Source organism: Leopardus geoffroyi, chromosome D1 (assembly GCF_018350155.1).
Source record: "Leopardus geoffroyi isolate Oge1 chromosome D1, O.geoffroyi_Oge1_pat1.0, whole genome shotgun sequence".
NCBI lineage: Eukaryota > Metazoa > Chordata > Mammalia > Carnivora > Felidae > Leopardus > Leopardus geoffroyi.
In genome coordinates, this window is record NC_059329.1 from 39,412,203 (window position 1) to 39,430,887 (window position 18,685).

The 18,685-nt window shown below is 45.8% G+C and overlaps 1 long non-coding RNA gene across 3 annotated transcripts in view; it reads left to right on the plus strand.

The window, feature by feature from the left end:
- Nucleotides 1-18,685, plus strand: part of LOC123601013 — an 89,316-nt gene that overhangs the window by 70,231 nt on the left and 400 nt on the right. For all 3 annotated transcript variants that reach the window (XR_006713926.1, XR_006713925.1, XR_006713924.1), the window contains exons 3-5: nucleotides 5,585-5,731; nucleotides 9,882-10,176; nucleotides 14,094-14,335. This is a non-coding gene — a long non-coding RNA (uncharacterized LOC123601013). The remainder of the gene's footprint in view (nucleotides 1-5,584; nucleotides 5,732-9,881; nucleotides 10,177-14,093; nucleotides 14,336-18,685) is intronic.

The following is an 18,685-nucleotide window of genomic DNA, read 5'->3' on the forward strand; positions in this document are numbered from 1 at the left end:
TAGCCAAGTCAACCCTACAAAAGACCACCATCACAGTGGTCTTTCCATTTTTACTTATAAATAGAAATTTAGAGCAGGAAGTTGCCTTCCACCTTATCAGCTCCAACTTGTGCATTTTAGAGAAGATAAAAATGAGATGTAGGGCTGTGCGATGACTTAGTCAAACTCACACACTTACCAAAGTCCAGGCCTTCTGGCTTCAGGGCTCTTTCCACAGGAACACCTGAGTTCATCCAACAAGTATTTGCTGGGTAGCCAACCCGCACCCTATGAAGAATGAGTTGTGACAGAACATCATGGATGCTATAATAGATGTGTGTGCAGCACACAGTAGAGTCCTAGAGTAAGAAGATAAGTTCTACCTTGCAGAGGAGCGTGGTCAAGGAGGGACTCATAAAGGAGGTAGAGCAGAGATTTGGAAAACATGCTACTGTTGGCCAGGCAGTCAGCAAGAGAGAAGACATCACGGGTTGAGAAAATAGTGGGAGCAAAGGCGTGAGGTCATGTTCACTTGAGGTGAGAAGAGAAAGACTAACTGAAGTTCTGCCTTCAAGGAAAGCACAGACCTTTTCACATTATATGCAGTAAAACTAGCTGAGGTCTATCTGTGGGTGCTCCTCCGGACACTTGTGGTCCCTGAGTTTGAGAATCGTTGCCTGACAGAAACCCATAAAAAAAAAAGAGGTAAACAGGTATCTCATTTTTCTTTTATTTTTTATTATTTTTTTTAACGTTTATTTATTTTTGAGACAGAGACAGCATGAACGGGGGAGGGGCAGAGAGAGAAGGAGACACAGAATCGGAAGCAGGCTCCAGGCTCTGAGCCATCAGCCCAGAGCCCGACATGGGGCTCGAACTCACGGACCACGAGATCATGACCTGAGCTGAAGTCGGACGCTCAACCGACTGAGCCACCCAGGCGCCCCAGGTATCTCATTTTTAAACGTAGAGGAAGATGGGCAACTCTGGCGGGAACACAGCTAGAGCCATCAAGTCTGGAGTGAAAATCACAATAAGGAAGAGCCAAATCTCCTTCACAATAAGACAGGACAGGGGTGTGTCCCGGGGATTTCATGCTGCCTCTGCTCCTGTCTGCGCCTCTGGCTGGAGTGATGTGAGGATCACTGTTCTGTTTCCACAAGGACACTTTCACCTGGTGGAAGGAAATCCTTGGTGACGGGTTGCAGGGACATTTGCCACCTTCTTACATCAAGGGGCCACAAGAGCAGTCCTATTACCGCTCACACACGCAGTGAACACTTCTTGGAAGCAACCAAACACCTTGAGGAAATTGTAGCTAACTTGGATGCTGCTTCTCTACAGAAGACTTCAAGGGCATAAGGACCTGAGCTCTCAGAATGCTGAGGCATGTGTTCTCAGAAGCAGGACAGAGAGCGAGTGGAGCTCCCATAGGCTCAGTGTAGCATGGGAAAGAGTTCAACATGTGAGTCCATTGTAAACTAGCCATGGGGCCTCTCGAGGCTGCACAGAAAATTAGAAAAACAAAACCCTTCCCTCAGTGTTGTTGTTAGGTAATTCAAGGGTGAACATCCAACATAGTGCCTGGAAAATGTTTGCGGAATTTAAAGTCATGGGAAATCCATACTTCATGCCGCCCATTAGATCCCCACAGTTACATATAGTTAGATACATATTAAGGAATAGTTCAAAAGGGGACTAAAACTTGTCGAAAGTCCTCCCTGAACTCACCCATCCTCCAAGTTAGTTTCCTCAGCTAGGCAATCCATAGCATCTGTGTATGTCCCCATCATAATACTAATCAGACTTTCTTATAAGTGCTGGTTAATAGATTCCCCTAATGGACTGTAAGCTATGGGAGAGCAGGACCATATCCATCTTGTTCTCCACTGTATTCTCAGAGGTAATTATCAACCTAATATATGGCAGGTGCTTGATATGTGCCAAATGAATAAATGAGTGTAGGAGGGAGTGGGGAGTCCCAGGTGCTTTGCCTTAGTCTTCTGGACCTCTGGCCTGACTATAAGCATAGTAAGATTTGGGAAGAGGGTCCAAAGGAGCCAGGATCAAGTGATGGAAGACCCAGACCTAGCTTGGCCCAAAGGTCACCTAGAAGACCTAGCCGAGTCTTCTCTACCCTTCTCTACCCTTCTCTACCCTTCTACCCTGACAAGTAGAGGGTAAGGAAGGATTACTGGATCAGAACTTCCCAGGAGGATATTACAAGTGTGGTAGGATACCATAAGGCAGGGCTTGGGTTGGCTGGAGCTCACAGGTTTGTCACCTCTAGCCAGAAGCAGCCCCAAGCATTTATCCCAGGATGCCAGGTAAATATTCTCATGCATCATATACAATGGAGAAAAATAAGTTGGGAGCACTGTGTTGGATGAATAAGGACATGGTCCCTGGTCTAGGGCATGACAAGCTCTTACTTGGGAAGGGCTGGGCATTTGGAACCTACAAGGACACTTCAAAGGCAGGGCTAACTGAAGACTGAGCTGCCTGGGAAAAATAATCAGAATAGGCCCACGGGATCTGTCTGTGGTGCTGAATCAGCTCCCAGCCAGGTTGACCCTTTTCTCTTACTTGACCCTCATTTGCTACTTTGATCTTTTCCTTTCCTTGTGGTCTTGGGATGATGATCTTGACCTCATCTCATTAGGCCACTACAGTCAATCATGGGAAACTCATATATGACCCAGCCCACAGCATGTACTACACCTGAGGGGATGTCTCCCCTCAACCATGCAGGAATCTGCCCCTTCCCAACTCTCCTCCTCTGGGCTATATCTTCTGCCATATCCATGGTTTAAAATGTGGTAGCTGAAGTCTCCAGATACAAAGGAGATTGCTGAATTTGAGGAGGGAAGTACATTTGAGCATGGTTTCACGTGTCTCTCAGAGCACCAGCCTGAGCTGTAACGGAGAGAAGACCAGTCCCATAGGGAGTCTGTTGGTATTAATTAGGGTAGGCTAGGTTATGCTGTGATAACAAACAATCCCCAAATCTTCTTGACTGCCCCACAGTACAAGTTAAGTTCTTGCTCCTGAAAAGTCAGCTACAGGATCAGGTGGCTCACCAGAGCAAATGTCTTCCATTTGTTGTCTTATCATTCTAGGCTGCTTTGATCATATGGCACCTCCATATAACAACTTGCTTCTATGCCTTGGAAGTTGTAACAGGGAAAGAAGGAGAGCTGATGAGTTGGCCACCAAGAATTAAATGCTTTGGTGCAAAAGTGACACCAATCCCTTTTCTCATTACTGGTCATAACTAGCCAATATAAGCAGCCATGTCCAACTCTAAGGGAAGCACAATCCTCTGTTTGCCTAGAAGTAGAGGAGAACTAGATGTTGGTGATCATTTGTGTTGTCTATCACACTGCCTGGAATGGGGTCTTAGTGTGATGAATTCCAAGACAGACATACCTTGGCTGAGGCCCAGCTGTGCCACTCACAAAGTGTAATCATACCGTCTCTCCAGTCTTATTTTTTTCTCTTTGTGTAAAATGGAGATGACACCTGTTCTTCCTGTTGAGACATCAACTCATGTAATTGTGTTTTGAGAACCATGAGGATCAGCTATTGATCGTTAAAATTCATAGAAGCCCTTGCAAAATTTAATAGAAGAGGGAACTGAGGCTTCTAAATAGAGAAACAGCAAAGTATGAAAATACCCTTAAGGGAACTATTTCTAGCAGCTAGAATTACAGAAGGAATTAATTTTTCATTGGGTCCTTAGTCCTCATTGCCTTGTACAGCTATTTTTTTTACTTCTTTTATTCATGAATTGTTGACTGACTCTTCATGAACATGCTTAAGATTTAAGGGACAGGGTCTTGGGTGGCTCAGTTGGCTGAGCGTCCAACTCTTGATTTGAGCTCAGGTCATGATCCCAGGTTCATGGGATCAAGCCCCATGTCAGGCTCTGGGCTGAAAGTGGAGCCTCCTTGATTCTCTCCCTCTGCTCCTCTCCCCTCCTCACTCGCTCTCTGTCTAAAATAAAATTTAAAAAAAGAATTATTTCCACGAGAAAAAAATAACTTAAAAAGAAGATTTAGGGGACAATAAATAGCATCCTTCTTGTCTACCTGAATTTGGGAAACAACCGCAAAATAAAAAGGAGTCAGAGGGCACCTGGGTGGCTTAGTCAGTTAAGCCTCTGACTTTGGCTCAGGTCATGATCTCACAGTCGGTGAGTTCTAGCCCCGCATCAGTCTCTGTGCTGACAGCTCGGAGCCTGGAGCCCGCTTTGGGTTCTGTGTCTCCCTCTCTCTCTGCCCCTCCCCTGCTTGCTCTCTCTCTCTCTCTCTCTCTCTCTCTCTCAAAAATAAATAAACATTTAAAAAAATTCTTTTAAAAAGGCATCAGGCTCAGGTAGAATAAAATGTTGGTTTTATTAGTGATAAAACTGACATTGGAAAACATGACAACAGGTGCAACAGTGGATTTCTTAATACTGAATCCTAGAATTAAACATACTTCCTAAAGTCATTTCAGTATAATCTCAGTGATGAAAGAATTATCTGCAAGGAGCTATGGAAGGAACGAAAGGGCAAATCACATCTCTGCTCTTTGGTGCCAAGCATAAAATGAGTATAGAATAGAATGCAGGCCCATCATCCATGTGTATACAGATTGTGCACTGCACATTTCTACAGGGTGTTATACCCTGAGTGGGTGAATCTCCCACCCAGAGTTGTGCAAGGAACAGCCTGAAGGGCTGTACACAGTGACCCTTGTGGAAAGAATGGATCACATTTGGGGGAGTCTAAGCCACTTGGAGGATCAGATGAAAAACAGATATTGTTATCCCTAGCAAGGTGTACATGTTTATGGTAAAATTCTGCAAATAATTTCAGGTGTGGCACAAAGCATCTATGAAGAACTAACTAAGAATTCCTGGAGAAGACGACCTCCAGAGTCCTATATAGCTCTGATGTTCCATGGTTCTAGGCAACCTTCTGGTTAGATTGCAGTGTTTGCCTGGCAACAACTTGGAGAAAATGCATTAATGATGACATTAAGAGAAAAGACCACCCGCGAAACACAAGGCATACTTCAGCACAGAGTGCAAACGGCCCAAGACTGAAAATCTCATGCAAAAACCTACAGTAGTCATTAGGTTAGGCTTTTGAAATGATAGATTTGTTTCTCTCCCTCTTGACATTTAAAAATTGTGGTTATTAAAACAAATTTTTTCACGTTTACTTATTTTTGAGAGAGAAAGAAAGAGACAGAGTACGAGCAGGGGAGGGGCAGAGAGAGAGAGAGAGAGAGGGAGACACAGAATCTGAAGCAGGTTCCAGGCTCTGTGCTGACAGCTCAGAGCGTGACACGGGGCTTGAACTTACCAGCTGTGAAATCATGACCTGAGCCGAAGTCGGGTGCTTAACCGACTGAGCCACCCAGGCACCCCCCAACTTGTTATTTTTATGTTTCAAACAAACAAACAAACAAACAAACAAGAGATAAACAACCCCTGTGGTTTCATGCAGTTGCATTTATTTGAGCATGTATTTGAGAACAAGCTTTGTTGTTGCCTGAAGAGCTCTCTGCCTCACTTCCTGGATTCTTGCTTCTGTTGACCCTCCGGTGGTTGCAGGCAGCCAGACTCAACCTCCAGGCCCTGCCCCTGAACTGCTGAAATCATGTGGAGAAGAAAGTTAGACAAGTGGGGCCATGTAAGAGCCTGACCTGGACTGAACTTTGAGATCTCCCAGGATGTGGTGGACCCCTGGCAAAGACACAGGTGGGTGTACATTTAACCATTCAGCTGCCTTGTGTTTATATGTGTCTCATTCCTTCCCCCTCAATTAATTTATCATGACATGATCATGCAATATCTCCAAGCAGATTTTTTAAATTTACTTTTTAATTAACATCCAAGTTAGTTAGGATATAGTATAATAATGATTTCAGGAGTAGATGCCAGTGAGTCTTCCCCAACATATAACACCCAGTACTCATCCCAGTGAGTGTCCTCCTTAATGCCTCTTGCTCGTTTAGTCCATCCCCCTCAACAACCCCTCCAGCAGCCCTCAGTTCTCTATATTTAAGAGTCTCTTGTGTTTTGTCCCCCTCCCTTTTTTCTATTGTTTTTGCTTCCTTTCCCTTATGTTCATCTGTTTTGTATCTTAAATTCCTCATATGAGTGAAGTCATATATTTGTCTTTATCTGACTACTTTTGCTTAGCATAATACACTCTAGTTCCATCCATGTCATTGCAAATGGCAAGATTTCATTCTTCTCAATTGCTGAGCGATACTCCATTGTGTGTGTGCGTGCGTGTGTGTGTATACACACACGCACGCACACACACACACACACACATACACATACACCACTTCTTCTTTATCCATTCATCCATTGATGGACATTGGGCTCTTTCCATACTTTGGCTATTGTCAATAGTGCCTATAAACATTGGGGTGTATGTTCCCCTTCAAAACAGCACACCTGTATCCCTTGGATAAATACCTAGTAGTGCAATTACTGGGTCATAGGGTAGTTTTATTTTTAATTTTTTGAGGAAACTTCATACTGTTTTCCAGAGTGGCTGCACCAGTTTTCATTCCCACCAGCAGTGCAAAAGCATTCCTCTTTCTCTGCATCCTTGCCAATATCTGTCATTGCCTGAGTTGTTAATTGTAGCCATTCCAAGTAGATTTTTAAATATTTTTTTAAAATGTTTAAATGTTCACTCATTTTTGATCAAGTGTGAGCAGGAGAGGGGCAGAGAGAGAGGGGGACAGAAGATCCGAAGCAGGCTCCGTGCTGACAGTAGTGAGCCCCATGTGGGGTTTGAACCCACGAACCTCAAGATCATGACCTGAACTGAAGATGGACGCTCAACTGACTGAGCCACCCGGGTGCCCCTCCAAGCAGATTTTTTTAAAACTTCACTCTTTAAAAAAAAATTTTTTTTAATCTTTATTTTTGAGAGAGACAGAGCATGAATGGGGAAGGGGCAGAGAAAGAGAGGGAGACCCAGAATCCACAGCAGGCTTTGAGCTGTCAGCACAGCTGGAAGCAGGGCTCGAACTTGGGAACGGTGAGATCATGACCCACGCCGAAGTTGGTGCTTAACTGACTGAGCCACCCAGGCGCCTCTTACAGGCTTCACTCTTAATATGAAATGTATCCTAATCTTTTTGTGGGAAGAAACATTTTCATTTCACCAGAGATGTAGAAACACTGAAAGGGCACACACAGAGAGCCTTGATCTTGGTGTCTCCAAAGACACTGCTAAGTGGGAGGAGTGAGAATATGGACAACAGGACTGATAATCTCTCTTTGTAGGAATTCCCTTTTCTGGGAGCTCCTGAAAAGCGAGAAGGCAGAACAAAGGCAGTGGTAAGCTGCTGGGAGTGCTCTCAAGGAATCCTTATCAGCTTAGGCTGGGTTAAAAGATACTTTATATAGGTGCTTAGTTTATGACCAAAAGTTGATGCCTTTCATTCTATGCAATGGTTTGAATCAGTTGTTCTCAAGCTTTGGGATCATCTTGATGGTTGTTAAAATAGTTGGTTATGGGGCGCCTGGGTGGTTCAGTATAGTTCTTGCTTTTGGCTCAGATCATAATCTCATGATTCGTGAATTTAAGCCCCACATCAGGCTCTACACTGATGGTGCAGAGCCTGCTTAGGATTCTCTCTCTCTCTCTCTCTCTCTCTCTCTCTCTCTCTCCCCCCCCCCTCCAGCCCTCTCTCTGCCCCTCTCCCACTTTCTGTCTCTCTCTCCCAAAATAAATAAATAAACTTTTAAAAAAAAAGTTGGTTAAGGGGCGCCTGGGTGGCTCAGTCGATTAAGCTTCAGACATCGGCTCAGGTCATGTTCTCATGGTTTGTTGAGTTCAAGCCCCGCATCAGACAGCTCAGAGCCTGGAGCCTGCTTTGGATTCTGTGTGTGTGTCTCTCTGCCCCTCTCCTGTGTGTGTGCTTGCTCTCTCTCTCTCTCTCTCTCTCTCAAAAATAAACATTAAAAAAAAAATAGTTTGTTAAGATAGCTGCCCCTCCACCCCCACTGAGTTTCTGATTCAGTAGGTCTGGTGTGGGGATTGGGGGTTTGCATTTCTATCAGCTCCCTGGTGCTGCTGCTGATCCGGGGATTACACTTTGAGAACCACAGCTTCAACTGTCCACATTTTCCCCGTTCTTTTTACTCACTCCAGGCAGACAAGGGATTGAAGGGGATATAGAGAGAATTAAAAGAGCTGATGCCCGTTGGGAAGTGGGGAAGAATAGCTGGGGTAAAGGAGGTGGTGGATGGAGCAGCCTGTTTCTGATATTGGTTTGAAGTGTCTAATGGGGATCCAACCTCCAGGCTCTGGACACAGGCTGTTAATTTGTATTCGGCACACCATCACCAAACCTTCAAATTCAGGTCTCTGGTTTATCACCTCATGTAAAAGGAAATGAAGATGTAAAAACCCACATAGCCCACCATGCGGATCGTAGATATTGTGCAAATTATACCATAGCTCTTGCTGTAAATTTCCTGGGCAGCAAAAAAAGTAGTTACAAGACGAATGGAAGAGGAGAGGGTCGCCACATGGGAATGGAGACGAGGTGGTGACATTTAAAGAAGGAAGGCATTTAGTAGTAACACATATTTGTTGAGTGAATGGACACATGGCTGTGTTATTTCACAGTGTTAAACGCAAAACTGTTGATGAGACTGAGAAAGGGACAAACTTTAAAGGTTACAAGCTCATTGGTTTTCAGATCATGAGAATTAATAACCCTACTGGACCTCTGTTCTTTCCTACTACAAATGGAAGACTGTGCTCAGCTCAGGCCAGGACGTGTTGAGATGCCGTCGCATGTTTCTGTGAATTGAGAGGAAGAGGACAGCTCTAGAAAATTCCTAGGTGAGAAGTTGCCATGCATCTAGTTTAGGATGGTTGCTTCTGACCACCGCTGGAGAGCTTGGGTCCTCCTGATTATTGCCTACATGCCTCACCCTGAACCTCAGCCTCTGAATTATGAGCGCACGTGACCCCAGGTTGGCTCCAGGTCCATATAGGGTTTCCTCCACCATCAGTTTCTACCTGCTCTGCCCCTGGCACTACAGAAACTGGGGTCTGGCCTGGGGCCGCACAGCGATTCTGACAACGAGAGAGATTTACGATATCTTCTCTTGTCAAACAACTTGCAAGTTTTTCCCCCTGTGGATAATTCCCGACTTCTGGCAAGATTGTTTCTGGATGTTATGTTCATTTTATGGCAACATATGTTTTAAAAGCTGAGACAATAGCTTGTAGCACCCAGTGTCCCCTGGCTCTGGTTCAGAACTGCCTGAATTTTATCTTCATCACGTCCTTCCAATGGGTCATGTTGGGGTCACCAAAAGTGATTTCTACGGGAAGTTCGGACTTGAAGGCCCTATACAACTCTGGGTGAATCCCAGCAGACCTTTTGCATTACGTTTTAGTGGTTCACTGTTTTAATAGGCCCCGTTAACTGTGCACATGGGGTGCCTGCCTGCAATCCGTGTGTCTGTCTGAAGCCAAGCAGTTCGTCCAAATAGAATCTTCTGGAATTGACAATGGGCTGTGAGGCAAACACTCTCCTGAGTACCTTCACTTCTTGTACAAGGCAAAAATGCACATGAATCTATCCACAGCAAAAACGATTCTTTTTGGGGGTATGGGATTTGGGCACACTCAAATCCAAAGTTGGTTTCTTAAGGATGGACCTAATACTGATTATGGGAGCAACGGCTAATCTATCCTGCGCATCCGCTGGCCCAAGCACTTTGTATATGTTATCTGATTTAGCCGTGACATTGGGAATAATTACATCTGCCATAGGGTGTGGGTTTCCGCGGGGCCTCTGTGCTCTACCTATGTTACTCAATAGGTCTTCTCAACAATTCTATTATGGTCCCCATTTTATAGATGAGGAAGCTGAGGGTCTGAGAGGATAAGCCGAGACTTCTTTGAGTATGGATTCTAGAAGCATCAGAAGCCTAAATTCACCAGGCTCCTTTCAGCGTCCGTAAACTGGATAGATTCCCATTGTGAGGCAACCACCAAGAGCCTGAAAACGTAGCACCAGCTGACGGAGGGTTACATTGTACAGCAAGCAAAGGGAGTCAAACCAAGGAAGGAGAGCTAACGGACTTCACTTGTGCCAGGCACCGTAGCTCTTTGTATGTCTTCCCTCATTTGAACCTCGCAAGGGTCTTCTGAGGTAGGTGATACTATCCCCAGTTTTCAGCTGAATATGGAATCATCAGGAGGCTGAGGAGCCCTGAAGTCAAGCACCAAAACCACACTGGGAGCCAGCCTGCCAGCTGGAGAGCCCACCCTCTGAGCCCTCTTTAAATGCACTTGAAAAAGAATTCCTCCCAAGCCAGTAATGCTTGACTGAAATGTTACAGGTTGCTAGAAAAATACGTGTCAGAAAATTATGACACTCTTCCTCTTCCTGAATGATTCAGTCCTAAAAGCATTAAGTGGGCAGAGCAAGGCCCTGGGCGGGGGCTGGAAACAAAAGGAAGAAATGGGGAGGAATGGGAGGAGGGGCCGGCCAGCCTGGGGCCTCACTCCTCGCTGCTCCAGGTTGGGAAGGGGTGCGCGGTGCCCTCCCGTGGGAACAGGGGCGCTGACACCCACGCTGGCCTGTCAGCACAAAGGCGGGGGGCTGGGGGGTCCCCGGGGAAGCTTCTCCAGCATCTGCTCCAAATGCTGGCAGGTTCACACCCACAGGGCCCATCTGGCTCGCTGACTCAGGGACACTCCTGAGTAGTTCCGAAAATCCCCAAGCCACCCTCACAGTCCCATCTCTCTGCTGCCACTCGTGTGGGGCCCAGGCACGAAACCCCGGGATTAAGTATCCAGCTGCTCTTGGAAAGAGTGAAGGTTTTCCTGTCTTAGCAACGACCTTTCCAGATACTTTCCCAGGCAAGTGCCCCGCCGTTGGGTTCTATGAAAACATTCAAGGGGCTTCCCTTGTCCTTAGCTGTCATTAGTGGGTTTCTATTTGAGGTAAGACAAATAGCCATTATTTCTGAGCTCTATTCGGTGCCAGGTGCATAATATCCTTGAATTTTCACAACAGTCCTGAAAGGTGAACTTTGGCACAAGGAAGAACATTTTAAATGACTTTCCCAGACACCTCTTGTAATTTTAGAGCTAAGGCACTGAACCAGATTTTCTGATCAAAACTCAAATTGAGCTTTTGCAGTGCGCCAGGCTGCCTGCCTTTTCATGAGTTGGGGGTTTTCTAGTTTTCAAATATGGTTTACTTTGTGAACTTGACTTTTTTTTTTTTTAAACAAGAATTAAATGTTTTCTATGCGCCGGCACAATGTTGAGTGCCTTTATTTAGATGCCTTTGATCCTCATCGAAACCCCATGATGATATAGATATTATAGATGAGGAGACCAAGGACTAGAGGAGTCAGGGGCCAAGGTCATACAGAGGTCAGACAGGACTCGGGCAGCTTGCCTTAAGCAGCTGTTCCCTTAAATCACTTGATTACATCTATCATCCCCAAACTAAGGGAACATTCACACTAGATTGTGAAGATAATGTATATTTTTAAATGCCTGGCTTACAGGTACTCAACAAATACTGATTCCTTTCTTCTTCTGTCCGGGTTCCAAGGATCTAGAGCGTGACAGTATTGATCCCAGAAGCAAAGATGTTAGACTTCAGAGGCTATTTAGTCTGAGCCCCACACCGAGCAGACAGCTAGGAGAAGTGAAATGATGGATGGAAACAAAGACTTCGTCTTTGTCAGCCTCCCCCAGCATCCCCCCCCCGCCCAAATTCCCAGGAGACTCCATGAAGACCAAAGCCTACTGGTTTGCTCAACTTTATATCCGTCATCTGTTACAGTAGGAGTTTGAAAAGCCTTTGTTGAATGAATGAATGCCAACCTCATCTTGCAGTTAAGTTGCATTTGAAGTTTTGAAGGCTCCCCACCCCCACCTCCCCACCCCCCCGGAGCTTTGTGTCTAGGGGAAAACTGACAATCTTTGGCTCTCTGCCCCAACTCAATCAGTGCTCAGGGGTGACTCATTGACTTGGTGAGGAGCCCAGTTTCCCAGCTGACGCGCTGTACACAGACTGCCCCCGGCCAAGTGCGGGATTAACCACCTGCCATAGGCTGTGGGCTGGGGAGCAGGCACAGTACAGTGGAAGGAACCCTGAATGCATGACCTGGCGTCTCATACTTGGCCTCCTCTCTCTCTGCGCCGTACTACCCTCCACCCTGCAAGGAAGGAGTGGACCAGATGAGCTCTGACCACAAGGCTGTATACAATGGGGAAACGCACTGAGGGAGAGTGTAAATTCATGGGCAGGGTGAATCACTGCCCCAGGCTGGTGTTGATCTTCAGCAAGAGCTCAGAATCAGCTTCCAGGAAAGACCTAATGTTTGCTGAGCACTGTGGTCGTGACTTGCCTTTGTGTTGTTCTGTGGGATCCTCAAAACTAGCTTGTATGGAAAACTCTTCAACAGTAAAAAAGGAATGAGCTATTGATACATGCAGCCACATGAATGGATCTCCAGGGCATGATGCTGAGTGAAAAAAAAAAAGCGCCATTTCCAAGGGTTATATTCTGTATGATTCTACTTATATAAGCATTCTAGAAATGACAAAATTATAGAGGTAGAGAATAGATTAGTGGTTGCTAGGGATTGCGGAAGTGTGGGTGGGGGCCTGACTATAAAGGAGAAGCATGGAATCCTTTTGTAGATATAAAACAGTTCTCGGGTGCCTGGCTGGCTCAGTTGGTTAAGTGTCTGACTCTTGATCTCATGGTCTGTGAGATGGAGTCAACTCTGTGCTCACATTGAGGAACCTTCTTGGGATTCTCTCTCCCTCTTCTCTCTCTGCCCCTCCCCTGTTTGCATGCACTTGCTGTCTCTCACTCACTCTCAAAATAAAATAAATAAACTTTAAAAAACCAGTCTGTATCTTGATTGATTGTGGTCACACAGATCTATGCAGGTGAGAAATTGTACCAACTAGGCACACACACACACACCACACACACACACACACAAATGAGTGCATGTACAACTGATGAAATCTGCATAAAGCATGTAGATTGTACCAATGTCCATTTCCTGGTTTTGATATCATACTATAATTTGTAAGATGTTACCATTGGGGAAGGCTGGGTGAAGGGTAAAGGAGACCTTTCTGTTCTAATTTTACAGTTTCCTGTGGGTCTATAAGTACTTCCAAATAAAAGTTCAGAAAGCCTATGAGATATTATTATCCCATTCTACAGAAGAGAAACCTGAAGCTCCTGGAGGTCATATAGATAGCTCTTAGTAGGAGAGTAAAAATTTGATTCACTTCTCTTGAAACGGCTTAAAAGCATAGAGTCGAACAAAAATCAATATGGCTGCACTAATGCTTCACGAAGCTGCAACTGAGTAATCTTTTCCTCTCTTCTGCAAAACTCCCCTCCTCCCTTCTTAGCCTTTTGCTTCAGGAACCCGGTACCACCTGGAAAATGTAACGAAAGAGGCTGGCAGGAGGTACACAATTCCTGTTGAAAGTGGCAAGATCCCGTTATTTCCCTATAAAACCCACCAGCCCCTTCCGCCCACCCAGCTTGCAGTTTTTAAAGGCCTCAGCGGGCGGCAGCCTCTTTTGCCCAGCAAAGCAAGAGAGCTAACGCTCCTCTTTATTCCACATTCTCTCTTGGAGTTCCATTTTGGCTGCAAAATATGAGAGTTGGTTTTCAACAACACTCTGACCTCAGAACTGTGAGCTTCTCTGTCTCCCAAGGGCTTTGGGTGTGGAAAGGGAGCCGCCATAAGCCAGCCCATTGTAGTCCCAAGTTGTTCTCTACTCGCTGACTTCGAAGTTCTCTCTTCAGAGTTTCAGTGCCTGATCCTGCCAAGGGAACGCATGCAGTATGTTTTTTTCCACCTGGGTGGTGAGAGTCTATGCCTTAGCTCACTGGTGGGCAGACATTTTTGGAGGGCCTCTCCTGTGCACTTTTATTACATCTCTTGGCCCAGGTTCATCAAGGTTTGGTTGAAGGAGAAGGAATGACCCTGAGCACCCGCAGTTTGCTCTCAGAGGAACGGAACACTTCTTCACCCACAGACTTAGCTTTCCCCATCTCGTTTCTTCTAGCTGTGCTTGGCATTTGCTACGCGGAGGTTGGCGTGGGGAGGCGTACCGTGGAGACACTGAGACCAGATGCCTGAATTTAACAGGTCTATGGCTCATTTGAGGAGAACGAGGACAAGTCGCAACAAACAAAACAAGGCAAGAGAGAGCGAGAGCGGTTGGGGAAGCAGCCACCAACTCTCACTCCAGATGAAAGCTGCTTCAGAGGGAGGTATCTGATGCACAACTCTTCGCAAGCAGGTGGTGTGAGTACTCATTGACTTGTTGAGTTTCAAGCAGAGGACACGCGCCCTTCTGAGAAGGTCAGATAATCTTTCAGAAAGGAGCTAGGCTTCAAGAAGAGAGAACCCCAGGCCAGAAGAAAGACACTGGCAAAGGCACAATTAAATTTAAAGTACAAGCCTTTGAGTAGGAGCAAAGATGTGGGCACAGCATTCTGTTTTGACCTACCCTGTCCAATATGGTAGCCACTGGCCACGTGTGACCACTGAGCACTTTAAATGAGGCTAGTCTGACATGACATATGCTGTAAGTGTAAAATACATGGCTGGTAGTTCTAAGACTTAGTACAAAAAAATGTATGTCTCGCTATGTTTTATCTTGATTATATACTGAAATTATATTTTTGGTGTATTGGGTTAAAATAATTATTAACATTAATTTCACCAGTCTCCTTTTACTTTTTTTTTTTTTTTTTTTGAGACAGAGACAGAGCATGAGCAGGGGAGGGACAGAGAGAGAGGGAGACACAGAATCCAAAACAGGCTCCAGACTCTGAGCTGTCAGCACAGAGCCCAATGTGGGGCTCGAACTCACGGACCGCGAGATCGTGACCTGGCTGAAGTCGGACGCTTAACCGACTGCGCCACCCAGGCGCCCCTCCTTTTACTTTTTTATGTGGCTACTAGAAAATTCTAAATTATGTGGCTCTCATATTCTATTGGACAGCCTATCTAGCCCATGCTTATTCTAATGCTTACTCTCTTTTCTGCTCCCTTTTGTAGCAGCCGTAGTTTTGGGTAATTTCTCTTAAATGATCTTCCTTATCTCAAGAGGTGATATTATAGAGTACTTTAAAAGATGGTAAAGAGCCTCCAGGGCCTGTCTGCTTAACAGTGCTTCCTTGGTAGCAGTTTTCACATTCAAAATGAGCAAAAGAGATGAATGTTAAAATCTTTACCTCTGAAATCACCATCAGAACAGTCCCTTTTACATTCCTGAAGTTTCCATGGAAGCTCTGGTTCTGAGGGACTCTGCTTCCTGAGGGTAATGTGAATCACAGTTCTGGGGATTTAGAAATGATTTTTGACAACATTTTAGTTTCTCTGGTTTTCCTCTTCCTCGCATCTGAAAAGCCACGTTGAAACAATCAAACAGGACTCTTGCCAGAGTCCTTTCATTCACTGGATTTGACTTGCGTCTCCTTTCCCTGAGGGGTCTGCAGTCGTTAGACCACGAAGGAGCATTTACGTGTTCCTTCTCATTTTCTCATCTCATTTTCAAGAAGGGGAACCTAGGACACTGATGTTATTTGAAGGGGGAAGGGGTGGGATTTGAATCAACAAATTGTCCGTTCTGCTGTTCACTGTAATTCAGTTTTAGCAGGAAGGGCACAGAGCTGCTGACTCAAGTCGGCAGTCTCCAGCCCAACCTCTCTCCCATCCCCCTGCCCTCATCCCCGGGGGGTGGGGGTGGTTGTGATGCGGTTTCGGCGTGATGGTGGGGTTTGGAGCTGATGGTCAAGAAGGAATTCTTGAAGATGTCTTTGGTGCAAAGAGGTGATTTTATTAAAGCATGGGGACAGGACCCATGGGCAGAAAGAGCTGCACTGGGGTTGTGAAGAGTGGCTGGTTATATACTGTGGACTTGGGGAGGTAAAGGCAAACAGGAAGTTTCCAAAGAGATTTTCATATGCTAAAGAAGATTCACAGGAAACTGGAGGCAGAGCTATTGTGGAGCTAAGGTGGTTTTTCCCTCCAACAAAGCATTCACGTTAAGACAGCAGGGAGTTCCTGGAGAAATGTTACAGTCTGTGTTTACCTCAAGTATGTGTCAATGGGCTACAGGTTGGAAGGAAATTTAATTTTACCTGCGAAGTATGTTAGAACCCCTGGAAAATGAAATGACATAAATGGGCATGGGTGCAGATGGTGAAATCACCAACCAGGAAAGCTCCTCTAAAAGTGCCTTAGAGGGGCTCCTGCGTGGCTCAGTCAGTTAAGCATCCGACTCCTGGTTTCAGCTCAAGTCATGTTCTGCGCTGACAGTGCAGAGCCTGCTTGGGATTCTTTTTCTCTCTCTGTCTCTCCCCTGCTTGTTCTCTCTCTGTCTCTCTCTCTCTCAAAAGTAAACGTCAAAAAAAAAAAAAAGTGTTTCAGAAAGGCCCCAGTGAAGCCCTCAGTCACTGAAGTGGGAGAAGGAAACAGAAGATGCCTTGTCCTTGGGCACCTTGAATTGGGCAAACTGGAGGGAGCAGTGCCGAGAACAATGATCGGCCAGGGGAGCGTCCCTTCTCATTTGATGCTTTCGTCTGTCTGCACTGGGCATTCCCAGGAGACATCATGGGGGATATGAGAGTAGGAAAAATTCCTAGGCTGTGGGCCAGGTGCCAGGAATCAGGGACAGGAAGGCACTGTTCCAACAGTGGGAGACAGGCAGTCCTGCCTTGCACTAAGCCAAAATGTGTGATCTGAGCTCAGCAGGGGGAGCGGTGCGGTTTAAGAGGAGTGGGGGGTAACAGAGGGATGCCTGCCTGCAGTGGATGCTGGGGCATTTTTCTTACTGTGGTAAAATGCACGTAACATAACATTTAACACGTTAACCACTCTTAAGTGTATATTTCAGTAGTGATTGATAAGTACATTCCCATTGTTGTATAACCACTCTCCAATCTGTGGAACTCTTTCCATTTTGCAAAACTGAACTCTGTAGCCTTTAAACAACACTCTCTTGTCCCCTCTCCCCAGCCCCTGGAAAACCCCATTCTACTCTATTTCTGTGAATCTCACTGCTCTAGGCAATGCATAGAAGTAGAATCCTATGAGGTTGTCTTTTTGTGATTGACTCGTTTCACCGAGTATGATGTCTTCAAGGTTCATCCATGTTGCACCATGTATCAGAAATTGCTTCCTTTTTTAAGGAGGGTCTGTATATAAATGATTCCATTATCGGTTCATCCACCGATGGACATTTTAGTTGCTTCCATATTTTGGCTATTGTGAATAATGGTGCTGTAACACAGATGTACAAATAGTTCTTCAAGAGCCCAATTTCAGGGGCACCTTGGTGGCTCAGTCAGTTAAGCGTCTCTTGACTTGGGTTCAGATCATCATCTCAGGGTCATGAGATCAAGCTCTGAGTTGGGCTGTGTGCTGAATCTGGCGCCTGTGTAAGATTCTCTCTCCCTACTCCCTCTACTGTTTGTGCTCTCACTCTCTCTCAAAAAAGACCCGAATTTCAGTTCTCTGAGTTAGATACCCTGCTTTGGACTTGCTGACTGAAAAAAAAGTCAACCTCAAAGTAGGTTAGTAACGGCTTTGTTCCCTGTCTTACCGAGGACTATATAGCCCAGCAGGCAGTTTTCCAGATTGCTCTGAAGAACTCCAAAGCTTGTTAGCTCACAGGGGATCATGTGCAAAAAGGGGAAGGATATACCTGCCTAGAGGCAGCTCTCTAAAGGTATAATTGCATGTCACAAGATCTAGTTTGGTTATAAAAATCAAGGTTTCCTAATTTCCACACAGACATGACAAAGACCCTTTTGTCACCTTAACATGTTAGTGCACAGACTGGACAGTTCTTCTCCCTCTGCCCCTGCCCCCACCCATTCATATGTTGAAACCCTATCCCCCCAATGCTACTGTATTTGGAGATAAGGAGATAAGGTCTTGAGGAGATAATTATGAGCTCATAAGGGTGGGGTCCTAACACCATAGGGCTAGTAGCCTCAGAAGAGGAAAAGAGACATATGTCCCCACCCTCACCCCAGCCCCACCCCAATCACCACGTACACCAAGGAAAGGCACGTGTGGACGTGGCAAGAAGGCAGCTGTGTGCGAGCCAGGAAGAGTTCTCACCAGACACTGAATTGGCTGGAGCCTCCACCTTGGATGTCTAGCCTCCAGAAAGAGTGTCCCTTCTCATAAGAAAGTTGTGTAAGCCACCAGCCTCTGGGGTTTTGTTATGGCAGCCTGACCTACTACAGGTCCAGAAGTGGGGTTGCTGGCTGGATCAGATGGTAATTCTATGCTTAATTTTTTGAGGACCTGACATACTGTTTTCCAAAGTGGCTGCACCATTTGACGTTCCCACTGACACAGAGCTGACTTTTGAACAGAAGGGACGAGGGGGTGGGGACAGGGAAGAGCGCCTGAGGAAGAAGAGGGTCCTTTAAGGAGCAGGACATGAGGCTGCATCCGAGACGGGAGGGACGGTGGTAGAGATGAGCCTGAAGAAGCAGAAGTCTGTTCTTTATCCCCAAATCCGTGACGACTCTCAAGGGATTTAAAATGGTGGGGATGAGGTGGGGAGGGCTGGCATGACCGGAGTTGTATTCTCAACAGTCTTGAGAGGAATGTAGAAGATGCTTAGACAGG